Source organism: Cetorhinus maximus, chromosome 10 (genome assembly GCF_964194155.1).
Source record: "Cetorhinus maximus chromosome 10, sCetMax3.hap1.1, whole genome shotgun sequence".
Taxonomy (NCBI): Eukaryota; Metazoa; Chordata; class Chondrichthyes; order Lamniformes; family Cetorhinidae; genus Cetorhinus; species Cetorhinus maximus.
The window spans coordinates 34,448,473-34,461,956 of NC_135888.1; the positions used below are offsets into that span (position 1 = coordinate 34,448,473).

Genomic DNA, 13,484 nt, shown 5'->3' on the forward strand with positions numbered 1-13,484 from the left:
CTCCTTGTCCGACACAGCGGTTGACCAAAAATAAAGTTAAAACGCAACTATAAACTTGGCTCTTACAATGGTGAAAAAGGACCACAGTCTCTGACATGGAACAGAGACTTGTGCTCATCACAAAATAGGCACATAGGAACTGTCCAATGGTACAACTACCTGTTAAAGGCACGTTTCCCATATAACATGATCATCCCCTTGACTTCTTCAGTTTCAGAAAGAAGACTCAAATATGTCTTTCATTGGAGATGCTCTGAAAATGGTAACAATTCCTGCCAGTTGGAGATGAAGTGGAAACATGGCGGTCATATAAGAATAAAGGGCGGAAGATATTTCAAAATAGCGCACTTTCCTGAATGCACGCCACTGTTCCCAGAATCACATTATATTTTAGTTACAACTCCTTCACCACATCTGCTTAAGCTGCTTCGAAATCATTGCTAGATCCAAACTTAGAACTAAAAAATGAATCATGCTGCCAGCTATCAACTGTCCAAAATATATTAGCACAAATACATTAGGTCTTCCTTCAGCTAAAAGATAATAAAATTAAATTTTTGGAGGGTTCTTCAACACACGACACTTACTCTCAGATTTATTGAAGCATTCTGAGGATGTTAGTCCAAGTGGAATAGCAATTTTTGAACCTCATATTTTGTAATCTTTGCGAATGGAAAGTTAATCTGAATGCTGCTCACTCTTAGGTTTGTACATCATTTAAATAGAACAGAACAAAATGGAGCATGGTAAAGAAACAGAATGCAGATGGTGAGAACCTGAGTAACACAACAGAATGCGCAATTTGGACATATTCCTCACTAATTCTATCTTTCTAAAGCATGTTGAAGCCATATGTTTTTGGAAAATAATTAGTACATGTTTCAGTGGATTTTTTCGGACCATATTTTTTATCTTCTTCAAGGGGTGGCAGGATAGCTTTGGGCAAATGGTTGCCAAGTCCGAGTGGTCCTATTCCTGGAGATTGGGTACCATAACATTTATGGCTGTCATCAAATCTGCGTCTTTAAATTTTCTCCCTCAAATTCAGATAAGTCACTGGCAGACCAGTAGTAAAGTTGTGCTGTATTTCGGCAAAGCCAAGGTAGATTCTTGAAAAATTAGGTGCTCTTAAAAGAATAATTTTGGATGTGGAAACCAAATATGCCCGTCACATTAAAAGAAGAAGAGTACACAGTAATATGAACAAAAAACGGTGCTGTTCATAAGCAAATAAACATGAAGGCAAATTTTATTGGATGCAAACAAAATAATGCTCAAAAGCATATGATAGTGAGAAGATGAAGTGAAAATATCTATTAGAATGGACAAGAAAGAAATGGAAAGATGGTTGTAGTTGATGTCACAATACCATTGATAAATTGAATAAGATGTGTTTGAGGGCAGTTAAATAGAAAACTAGAAATATTCCACTTGTCTTGCACAAGGCCATGCTATGCCTGCATCAAGACTACGAAGCCCAGACAAGGTCCCTGGCTTTGTGGGCATATCAAAGCCCTGGAGAAAGTCTAGACTAAGAGCCACCAGATTCATAGATAGGCCCAGATGTTAAGGTCAAAATAACAATGGTCGGGGTTTTCCGTGCCCGCCAGCGTCAGGCATGTTTTATGGCGTCAGCGGATAATATGGCTTGATCGGTTTCACGACGGCATGAAACCAGTTTGTGAACGTCCGCTCAGCCTGCCAATGGAGGGCCGCGTTCTTTGCCATTGGAGATCGGGAACCTCATTGTAGTACATCTGTATATAATTATTAGGCTTGCCCACCGGAATAGCACCCCACCTGTCAGAATCATGACCCCCCTCCACCCTGCTGGATATCGGCAGGAAAACATACCAATGTGCTTCACAACAGTACATAAGCAATGTGCACCTGGCGGGCCGCACTTTGCTCAGGACTTCAAGGTTTGTTTGCCTACCTTGTTTCAGCCTGCACTTGCAGTCATCAGCGCCAGGCTTCACAGACAGCAAATCACTTTTAGGGGGGCTCACAGCTCAATGGCGGCAGGCGAGGGCTTGCTTGCAAAGGGGGAGAAGTGGCCTCAGGCAAGGGAAGAGGCTGCAGGACAAGGGCTGCACTGGGGAAGAAGGTTAACCTAGGGTGTGTGTGGAGACACATATTGATCTGTGCAAGTGGACTCAAGATGGTGAGGGCTGAGGAGGCAGTCTCCAGAGGAGATGAGACCAGATGGACATGCGAGGGAATGTGTGTGAGAATGGGTGGTGATGTCCCTTGAGCTGGCAGTGAGTGAGATGCCAGTGAATGTATGATGGGCTTGAGTGTGCGATTTTGGAGTGATGAGATGGTTGCCATCCTCTGGCTGCACAGATGAGATCATTCATCCTCTATCTGTATTGGATGGCCAACCTCTTCTGTGCAGCATTGGCACTTATCACCACTGCCACCGCCCCCCAAGCCTGGTTGGTCAAGCTGCTGCCCATCCTATGGCCGGAGCGGGGGTAGAGGACATCGCGGCAGGCCTCCACGGCATCCAAAAGACGTTTCAGTAATGCATCACTAAACCTGGGGGCTGCAGTCTTTTTGCCTTTCGTGGACATCTTCCCTGCAGCCGTCATGGGCTTGAAGCACTGTGAGCGCACGGTTGGACTTTAAATATGGTGCCTGGCATGATGAAGCAGCAAGGTGATGGCATGACGGCGAATGAGAGCCCGCCTGCCATTGAAACAGCGTGTTTCCCAGGAATGCATAGCTAATGCGGCGGGTTTGGGGTGATATGGCATGAAAACCTGCCATGGCGGCCAGCACTTAAAACGTTTTACCCACCCACTCTTGCAAACCTGGGACAATTCTGTTCAATGACACTATCTGTGCCAGCCATTATGAAAGTGTAAACTGGATTGTAAATTGAGTCAACTACACGTGTGCTGTTAAATACAGAAATCAGGAAGTTGTTATCTGAGTTGCCTTGCTACTTCAGAAGCTGTGCTATACCGGCATCTCACTGAGAGAGAGACAGCATTTTTAAAGATTCATTCATGGGACGTGTGCATCCCTAATTGCCCTTGTTCAAAAGATATTTAAGAGTTGCTGTGGATCTAAAGTCACATGTAGGCCAGACCAGGTAAGAACAGCAGATTTCCTTCCCTAAAGGGGTATTAGTAAACCAGGTGGGTTTGTACAACAATTTACAATGGTTTCATGGCTGTTTTAATTCCAGATTTTTTTTTATTGGATTCAAATTCCATCTGCCATGGTGGGATTTGAACACAGGTCCCCAGAGCATTACCCCAGGTCTCTAGATTACAAGTCCAGCAACAATACCACTACATCATTGCTTCCCTGGGATGCATAGACTTTCTAAAAGGCTTTCTAATCGCTGCAACATCCAATGCAAAACCCCATAGAAAGTGTGTGGAAAGCATAAGCATGTATGGCTGGCAACGTTCGTTCATCACTGACCATAAATTACAGCCCAATGCCTGGGCTCTATTATCAGGATAGACTCAGAGAACTGGGATAAAAACAAAAAGCTAAAAGCTACTGCGGATGCTGGAAATCCAAAACAAAAACAGAATTACCTGGAAAAACTCAGCAAGTCTGGCAGCATCGGCGGAGAAGAAATCAGTTAACGTTTCAGGCCTTGGTTCTGCCGAAGGGCCATGAAGGCTCGAAATGTTAACTGATTTCTTCTCCGCCGATGCTGCCAGACTTGCTGAGTTTTTCCAGGTAATTCTGTTTTTGTTTCAGAGAACTGGGACTTTTCTCACCGAAGAGTAAATTAAGAACATATATATTTAAGGCATTTAAAATATTAAAGAGGGTAAATTATTTTTAGGGGCTAGGTAGACAAGAGAGAATTAGGGCCTATCTGTACAAAATGCTGTCTCATTCCTTCAGATTTTAATTATTGCTGGAGATTTTTTTTTAAATGTAATGTTTTAACTTTTTCTTTTGGTCTTTCATTTTCTCCCAATGCCATATTTCTTCTGTTTTCTGTACATGATTTGACATTGAATTAATTTTCTGACTTCCTGGTTTACAAACAGTGTGACTCACTAAGAATTCAGAATTGAGATTGGTTCTAGGAGATACACATTTGCCTGCCCTGTTCACACAGGTCCCAGGTTTCCTCTAGAGGGTGCTGTGGCAAAATGGCTTTCCAATCACTGTAAGTTCCAGTACAAAACTCCGTAGAAACTGCGTGGACAAGCAAAAGCATAATGAATGGCTGGCAACATTCGTTCCCCACTGACCACAAATTCCGGCCCAATATTTTTGGGCTCTATTATCAGGCTAGACTCAGGGAAATTGAACTCTTCTCACTGAAGAGTAAATTAGGAGCTTAAATGTTTAACACACTTAAAATATTGAAGAGGGTAAACTCTGTTCGGGTGACTAGAAGAGATAATTAGGACCCATCAGTACAAAATACAAAAACATAGATTAGATATTAGAAAGCATTCCATATTTTCTAGAGAGTGAAACAGATGGTCAGTACATGTGGATGTGTTAATGTCTTCAAAAAGGAAACTGGGCACGTTTTGAACAGTAGGAGATATTCTAATTTATGGAATGTAAGGGTTAGTTGTAATGAATGATATCAGTGGTTACAGTCATCCGGACATCTTGGGAGCTGTATAGCAATTTCCCAGTGTGTTTGTTTTCCCCCATAATTTTGTCCTTTGTTTTTTGCCTTTCCCAACGTGTGTTGTGACTGGGGAGTGGATTGATGGATAATGTAGTTGCACTATGTCTGAATGGCAGGTGCGAGACAAACAAGATGTTTTTTCCCCCCAGTTGTCCTTTTATTGCATGTCTGTAAATAGCACCCCAGTGGCAGAATCTGAACTGATGATGACAGTCATTTGTGATACTGGTTAGACAGTCCACATAAAAGCAGATTGGCTGCCTTTGAAGTCACAATCTATATACCAGCCAGCAATATGAATCCCCCCTTCCTATATTTTCTCCCAAAATCTAATTCACAGAAGGCATTGTGAAGTGGCCACAAAACTGACATGCTACAGAGTCTTAATAAAAACAAATATTCTTTAAAAGAGCTTTAAAAGAGCTAAAAACAAATATTGGATCCCATAAGATATAAAATAAGACAAATCTCCAAGCTACCACTCTTGGAATAGAGAAGAGAGTTTTGAGATGATCCAGCTGCAGTTCCAAGAACATAAATGATATCGAAAAAATGGACCCAGACAATTTGGTGACTGGGTGCTTTTATTCCAAATAAAGATCCATGCCACTGCACACGCAATTTACTCCCAGCTTCCACCTTTCATGACATTAAACAAGTTGCAAACCTCAATTATAAAGGTACCTTTAAAGGGCAGAATTTCAGAGGTTAGAAGGAATTAAATACCAGGGACATAACGTAAAAATGATGAGTGAGAAGGGAAGCCTGAAGGAACCAAGAATAATAGAGCAATGAAATAAGATAGCAGGGAAGAGCACTGAAGCAGACTGTTCAGGTTCAGAAGACATCTGAATGCAGTAGTGGAGAGAGAAGAGGATTCTGTGATATACTGAAAACATTGATGAATGATCAAAGGACAAGTTTATGGAATCTATGTTAATTTTCCTATTCTTAAAAATGGTCATATTTTCCTAGCCAAATCCCTCGGCATTATTCTTTCTGCTTGCTCTCAGCATCGTTGGAAGTCAGCAGGAACATGTGATAATAAATAATAAGCACATCACTTGCTAGAGAAAACGCACATACAGCAAAGTCATGGCAACATGTATTCAATCAGCCACCCTCTCAGCTGAAGAAAGTGTGTGTGTGAAGGGACAAGCAGTGGAGACCAAGGACTGCAGAGAATGTTTAAAATAGAAATAATCCTTAATCATGAATTGCAACAGTCGCAAACCACTCAGGTGGCAAAGAAGTTGGCAGGACACACACATTTTTCATTCTGTTTCTTTTCCTATTCCAGCAGTAGTCTTAAATGCCTGAACACAATGATGGTCCATGATAGCAATACTTAAGCCATTGTGTCAGGATAAAGCTAAATTGGAACAAAAAATAATGTTTCATGAACTCTGCAAATTTAGGGTCTGCAATAAATGATGCCCATGTGCAATATGCTTCTGGTCAATGATTTCCTGTGCAGTTTTTTGCGACGGATCTAGCAAGGGAAGAAAACAATTTTTTTTTTTACATATGCCAATTTTACAAGTCAGGCAAAAATGAGGTTGTGCTTGGCTGCAGTCCAGCTTCACCATCACTCGTAGTTTGAGGATGGGCTTGGTCATTTGTAAGTTACATCAAATTTGTGGTGGGATTCCTTCCTCCTAATTAGAAGGAGTCACTCATTCCAGAAAGATTGCCCAAAGGCCTTCTGGTTGGCAGAACACTTGGCAAGGAAGAGGACAGTATGTCAAGACACCAACTATTAAAGAGCTGTAAATTGTTATGAGAGATAGTTGTGGTCTCGACTGAAGAGCGGAGTAGCTGTTAACAATTGCACAGTGGTGTTAGTTGGGCAAGACTGTACACTTTGAAACTGTAGAGCTGAAGGTGCTGTTGTGGGAGGGAGGACGCCAAACAAGTACAAACAGTCAACTTGTTCCCTCATACTTGGCTGAACATGAGGAAGACGTGTGCTTGTGTAAAAACGAGATGGTAGCCAGCTCCTCACTTTCGTACACATTTTTTGTGGAACCTATCAAGGATAAGACAAATCTAAATCAGGCACTGCCACATCTTCTGGGAGGTTGTATTACAGCCATTTTGCACAAGCTTTGTACCTGAACTTTGTGGTACATTTTTCTGTGAGGCAGAAGAGGCTGCTGATGAACATCAGCAGAGGTTTCCAGCCAAGGTGCTCCTTTACTGTCAAGAGGATTTGTAGAGCGATCAACAATATGGATGAATAGGATTGCCATGTGAGAAGTGTTTGTTTCCTTCAAATAATGTGGGCACCATGGAATATTGTACAATAAAGGCATTAAGCAGTTTTCTGAACTCCACAGGACTGTTTTGTTGAAACAGGTCATCATCCACCCACCTTGTCGGTGTTCATGTTCCACACAAACTTCTTCCCGCTTTCCTCATCCATATATCCTTCTGTTCCTCTCTCCCTCATGTGTTTATCTAAATTCCCCTTAAATGCATCTATGCTATTCACCACATCTAATCGTTAAGCTAGGTGGTTCCACATTCTGACTAACCTCTGGGTGACAAAGCTCTCCTGAATTCCCTATTGGGCTTATTAGTGATTAATATTTTATGGCACTGAGTTCTGATCTCATTCACAAGTGGACACATTTTCTCCACATTCAACCTAATGAACCTTATTATGATGTTGAAAACCTCTATTGGGTCAATGCGTGGACTTCTCTTTTCTAAGGGAGAAGAGCCAGAGCATGTCTAAAATTTCCAGACTGTATAGCCTCGCTATTCTGATGTAACTTTAGGAAATCTTTTACACATCATTTCTAGTGCTTCTGTATGCTTTTTTTTATAATATGGAGATCAGACTGTTCACACTTCAAGTGTTGTTTAAGCAAGATTCCAGACAAGTTTAAGATATATTCTCTGCTTTTCAATGCTATCCCTCCTGAAATGAGCCCCCAGGCTTTATTTGCTTTTGAGTGGCCTGATTAATCTGCATCACTATGTTTAGTGGTCAGTATCCTCAGATCTCTCTGTTTCTCTGTCCCAGTTATACACCTAGGGCCGGATTTTCATCACTGGCTCGGAAATTGCAAATCGGGCCATTTCCCAATGCCGTGCTCCAGGGGCATGAGTGAACACACGTGCACATGGTATTTTCACCCAGGGAGTCAAGGGCAGCCTGGAATGGGGACCATTGCCTCCCTGCAGGCCCAAGGTGGCAATGGAGGTGGGCAGGTGCCAAGGCTGGCAAGTCAGAAGGCCTGCATCTGTTCACTGGGACATCAGCCCAGTTCTCTGAATGACTGTTAGGTCTCCTGGCCATCAACATTCATTCCACTCACCCACCCACCCATACCATGCCCCCTCAAAACCCCCTCACCTCTCCCATGTCCACTCTATGCCCCCATGTCCCCTCCAACCCCCTTATATCTCTCATACCCTCTCTATACCCTTTCACATTTCCAAAGACCCCTTCATTGCTCCAGCCCCGTCCATACTCTGTCACATCTCCCATGCCCAGTCTATACCCTAATTCACCTCCATACCCCTCATGTCTCTCATGCTTCCTCCACCCCCCCTCATATCTCCCAAGCCCCCTCACCCAGTATCCACTATCGGCTGAACTCAGGAGCCCTATAATAAATCTGGGAAGACTTTGAAATGCTCATGAAATTTTAAAAATGTCATCCGTTCAAACTCCAGTTGAACAAAATGGCTCCTCTTATAAGATTATAAAACTCTTAAACACACAGCCATTGAAACTCCCTTGAAAAATACTCTCCTCTCAAGTGCTCATTAATCTGCCAAAATGAAGAATCAGTCATTGAAAAACCTATCCAAAGCATTTAACCCTATTAGCTGCTCATAAAACTGTCAATAAAAAAGCACACAGTCCCCTACAAAGCTATGTAAACAACTCTTGCTGGGCTAAATCCATTAGTGGGGTTTGTAATTTAGCTATGCATTTGCAATTGGATTACATTGCACAATGGAATGAATAAAGCTAACAGAGCTCAATGCAATAGAGTGTTTTAAGTTTCCTGTCCTGATGGCCAGCCATCTGTTCCTTTTTTTTTCAAAAGTTCAACAGATGGAGCTACAATCAAAGGAGCCTGGAATCTGTTCAGTTTTTTCAAAGGCTCAATGTTTAATCAATGTAAAAATCAGAGCACAGTGTACAGATGACCCATTAAAATCAGATTTCAATATTGTTGAATAGAGAAGAGTCCTTTATCCACTGGATAATGTACTCTAATGCATGTGAAAACATACACAATACTGGTCACTTAAGGACAGAACCCTATGATGAATCACTGCATTAAAAACATACTTAAATTATGACATTTGAATTTGGCAAGACCTTTTAAAATTACCTATCAAATGGTTCACAACTCCACGACAGACTTCCCCCATGTTTCAAAACTGATTGCCCTGAAATGTTTCACACAGGCTTCACAAACCTATCCACTTCTCAAAGATAGTACTTTATATGAAATTCACAATTCAGGCAGGCAGTTAAAATGCTGAATCAAACGTCACCTTGAGTGAGTGTCAGGTCACCACACACCTCAATTCCAGTGCCGGTCAAAATGGCGGCCAGCAGGAATTGGGTAGGAAATTTAAGTTCCACCCATCTCCATTTTCGACTGCTGCCCAATGTCGGGATGGTAAAATCTATTTTTCAGCAAGTTAGTGGCCTCTTTATTCTTCTTACCAAAATGTGCCAACTCACTTTCATCAACATCGAAGTTCATTGATTAATCACTCACCATTCTACATGACATGAAGAGTACTGGGTGACGAGTGTGGCACATTATGTTCAAAGGAACCCAACTGGTGAAAGCAACACATGCTTTTACATCTGATGTCCACTTCCTACATGAAAAACAATAATGGAAATACACCTTGCCAACCTAATGACTGGTGCTTGATACAATGTGTGCACTGATGTGCCAGAGGTTTGCTGGTATACTTTGAAATGATTGGACATCATAAGAACTGTATGCAATGGGCCTTCAACCCTAATGGAGAACTGCCTCAGGTCCAGATATCACACACATAGCATTGTACAGCAGAAGGCACAACTCTGTACAGCCAATCTCATGAAGCATAAATGGCAAAGATCGGTCTTCTCTGATGCACCCTGGTACATATCGAGGGGGCTTTAGACACAAGTCCAGGAGTAGTATCAGGGGTGGCCACAATACATTAAAGGTCATTGCACCTGAATGTGCTGGCCTCTCACAAATCTCTCTGCTTTATCATTCACAGGAATATCCTGTGGCAAAGAGCAGTGAGGAACCAGGGGATTGGGAAGCCTACGAAGACCAACAGAGGACAACTAAAAAATAAATAAGGAGGGAGAAGATTAAATATGAGGGTAAACTAGCCAGTAATATAAAAACAGATTGCAAGAGTTTTTTTAGATATATAAAGGGTAAGAGAGAGCCTGACCTCGGTCGTTGGTAAGATTTTAGAGTCCATTATTAAGGATGAGATTTCAGAATACTTGGAAGTGCATGGCAAAATCGGGCAAAGTCAGCATGGTTTCATCAAGGGGAGGTCATGCCTGACAAATCTGTTAGAATTCTTTGAGGAGGTAATGAGTAGGTTAGACAAAGGAGAGCCAATGGATGTTATCTACTTGGACTTCCAGAAGGCCTTTGACAAGGTGCCGCACAGGAGGCTGCTCAGTAAGATAAGAGCCCATGGTGTTAGAGGCAAGGTACTAGCATAGATAGAAGATTGGCTGTCTGGCAGGAGGCAGAGAGTGGGGATAAGGGGGTCCTTCTCAGGATGGCAGCCGGTGACTAGTGGAGTTCCGCAGGGGTCAGTGTTGGGACCACAACTTTTCACTTTATACATTAATTATCTAGATGAAGGAACTGAGGGCATCCTGGCTAAGTTTGCAGATGATACAAAGATAGGTGAAGGGGCAGGTAGTATTGAAGAGGCGGGGAGGCTGCAGAAGGATTCGGACAGGTTAGGAGAATGGGCAAAGAAGTGGCAGATGGAATGCAACCTGGAGAAGTGTGAGGTCATGCACTTTGGTAGGAAAAATAGAGGCATAGGCTATTTTCTAAATGGGGAGAGAATTCAGAAATCTGGAGTGTAAAGGGACTTGGAGTCCTACTCCAGGATTCTCTTAAGGTTAACTTGCAGGTTGAATCGGTAGTTAGGAAGGCAAATGCAATGTTGGCATTTATTTCGAGAGGACTAAAATATAAAAGCAGGGATGTGCTGCTGAGGCTTTATAAGGCTCTGGTCAGACCACATTTAGAATATTGTGAGCAATTTTGGGCCCCGTATCTCAGGAAGGATGTGCTGGCCCTGGAGAGGGTCCAGAGGAGGTTCACGAGAATGATCCTAGGAATGAAAGGCTTAACATATGAGGAACGTTTGAGGACTCTCAAACTATACTCGCTGGAGTTTAGAAGGATGAGGGGGGATCTGATTGAAACTTACAGAATACTGAAAGGCCTGGATAGAGTGGACGTGGAGAAGATGTTTCCATTAGTAGGAGAGACTAGGACCCGAGGACACAGCCTCAGAGTAAAGGGAAGACCTTTTAGAACAGAGATGAGGAGAAACTTCTTTAGCCAGAGAGTGGTGAATCTATGGAATTCATTGCCACAGAAGGCTGTGGAGGCCAGGGCACTGAGTGTATTTAAGACCGAGATAGATAGGTTCTTGATTGGCAAGGGGATCAAAGGTTACAGGGAGAAGGCGGGAGAATGGGGTTGAGAAACTTATCAGCCATGATTGAATAGCGGAGCAGACTCGATGGGCCGAATGGCCGAATTTCTGCTCCTATGTCTTATAGTCTAATGGTCTATCCATCTATCCATCCTTCCCTCTTTTTGTGTTAAGATATCAAAACAAGCAGCAACCAAAATAAAACTAATTTATGGAGCAATATGCAAGAACAGATGCACAAAGGTAAACAAAAATGCTTTCTCAAAAATCTATCTTCACCCCATAACAGTCTTGTTTCAAGAGGGCAGGTCGCGGAAATTCCCAAAATGCAGTTTAATGAGCAAAGCTCATGCCTTACTAAAAAAAAACCTACAAATTCAGGTGTGGAACATTTCATAATTGTAATTAACCATTGAAAAGAAGCAGTGTCCTCCAAATCACCCAAAATCAGGTGCCTCGTAAATTCATCACACAAAGAGCAATGCTCCATATTCCAATCCATGCCAGCTGCCTGTGTGGCCACACAAAATCTGTTTGCAATGCTGTCACACACAATGTGAGTGTACCTGTTCATATAGTTTATGTTACAAGTTAATGTTTCCTTCACCATCAAATCAAGAGCCATTTACAGGAAGTCATGAGTAATACATTTACAGTCAGCCATTTTTTCTTCTGCTGTCTAGTTACTAAAATGGCCTGCTATGGACAGAGCAGATAGAGAAAATAACAAACAGTAAATGGACAAATCACATCAAACTATAGAGGTTACAGCACAGCGGGTGTACATTTGATCCATTGGAGAAGTTGGGACTCTTTTCCTTGGAGAAAAGAAGGCTTACAAAAGATTTGATAGAAGCATTCAAAATCATGAGGCGCCTTGGCCGAGTAGACAGGGGGAAACCGTTCCCAATCGTGAAAGGATCAAGAGCGAGAGGGCACAGATTTAATGTAAGTGGCAAAAGAAGCAAAAGTGGTATGAGAAAAAACTTCTTCACACATCGAGTGCCTAGGGTCTGGAATGCACTGCCTGAGAGCGAGGTGGAGACAGGTTCAATCGCAGCATTCGAGAGGGAATTAGATGATTATTTGAAAAGAAACAATCTGCAGGTTTACGGGGAGAAGGCAGGAGAATGGCACTCGGTGAAATTCTCATTCAGAGAGCCTGTGCAGACACGGTGGGCAGATTACTCTCCTTCTGCGTTGGAACTATTCTGTGATTCTGTGTATGTGCTAGATCTTTGACAGAGCAACCCATATCAAATTCTACTCCCTTTCTCCATTACCCTGCATCATCTCCTGCTTGAAATACTCATTGAATCTTCTCTTAAAAGGCACAATGGTGCCGACCTCAATTGTGCCCTCTGGCAAACCATCTCATTCTCTAACAATTTCTCATTTCTCCTTAACATTCTCTTCACTCGTGGGCAGAATTTTTCGCTTGGCGTGCGGGCACACGCCCGACACACTTGAGCGTAAAATAGGGCATGATGGTGTAGGGTGAGCATCCTGACATCACTGTGCACTCGGTCGGCGGGCAAACGCTAAAGTTGGAAGTGCACCCACCAACAATTAAGAGGGCTATTAATCCCATTAACTGCACAATTAACTGGGAATTTTCGCTGCCCGTCCAACCTTACAGTTGGCAGGCGAGCAAATCGACCAGGCGACCTTTGGATGAGGTTTCCTGAAAAATGCAAGTGCGGGATGAGGTTTCCGTCATTAAATGAAAGAAATAAAAATGTTTGGACAGAATTTTCATGTTGTATATGTTCAGGTGACTGTTTCTGATGCGTGGGCAATTTTTAATCTATTTTTAAAATCTTTATTTCGTGTATTTAAATTTTTCAGCTCCCTGAGACAGCTCTCTGCCCTCAGGAAGCTTTCATTCTGCATTCCCCTGTGCCTGCATTGACTTTGGCGCACCCCCTCCTCCCGTCCCCCTAACCCAGGCAGTGCTGATCATATCAGCTCACGCTTCATGGGCAGCCAGCGTGAAATCGCGGTCGGGGGCTGAACGCGGTCGGCGGTTCATTTCCTGACCGTTCCCGGGCCTGCTGATTGCGCCCACCCGCCGAGCTGGAAATTCAGGCCTTAGTGACAATTGAAATTGATGGCCCTTTATCAAAGACTCGCAGGCTGAAAAATATTTTCCCCTTATTCACCCCACAAAGACCTC

At 42.8% G+C, this 13,484-nt stretch overlaps 1 protein-coding gene across 5 annotated transcripts in view; it reads right to left on the reverse strand.

Annotated features, from left to right (window-relative positions):
* astn2 (astrotactin 2) overlaps positions 1–13,484 on the reverse strand; it is a 1,702,785-nt gene that overhangs the window by 1,223,552 nt on the left and 465,749 nt on the right. The window lies entirely within an intron of this gene.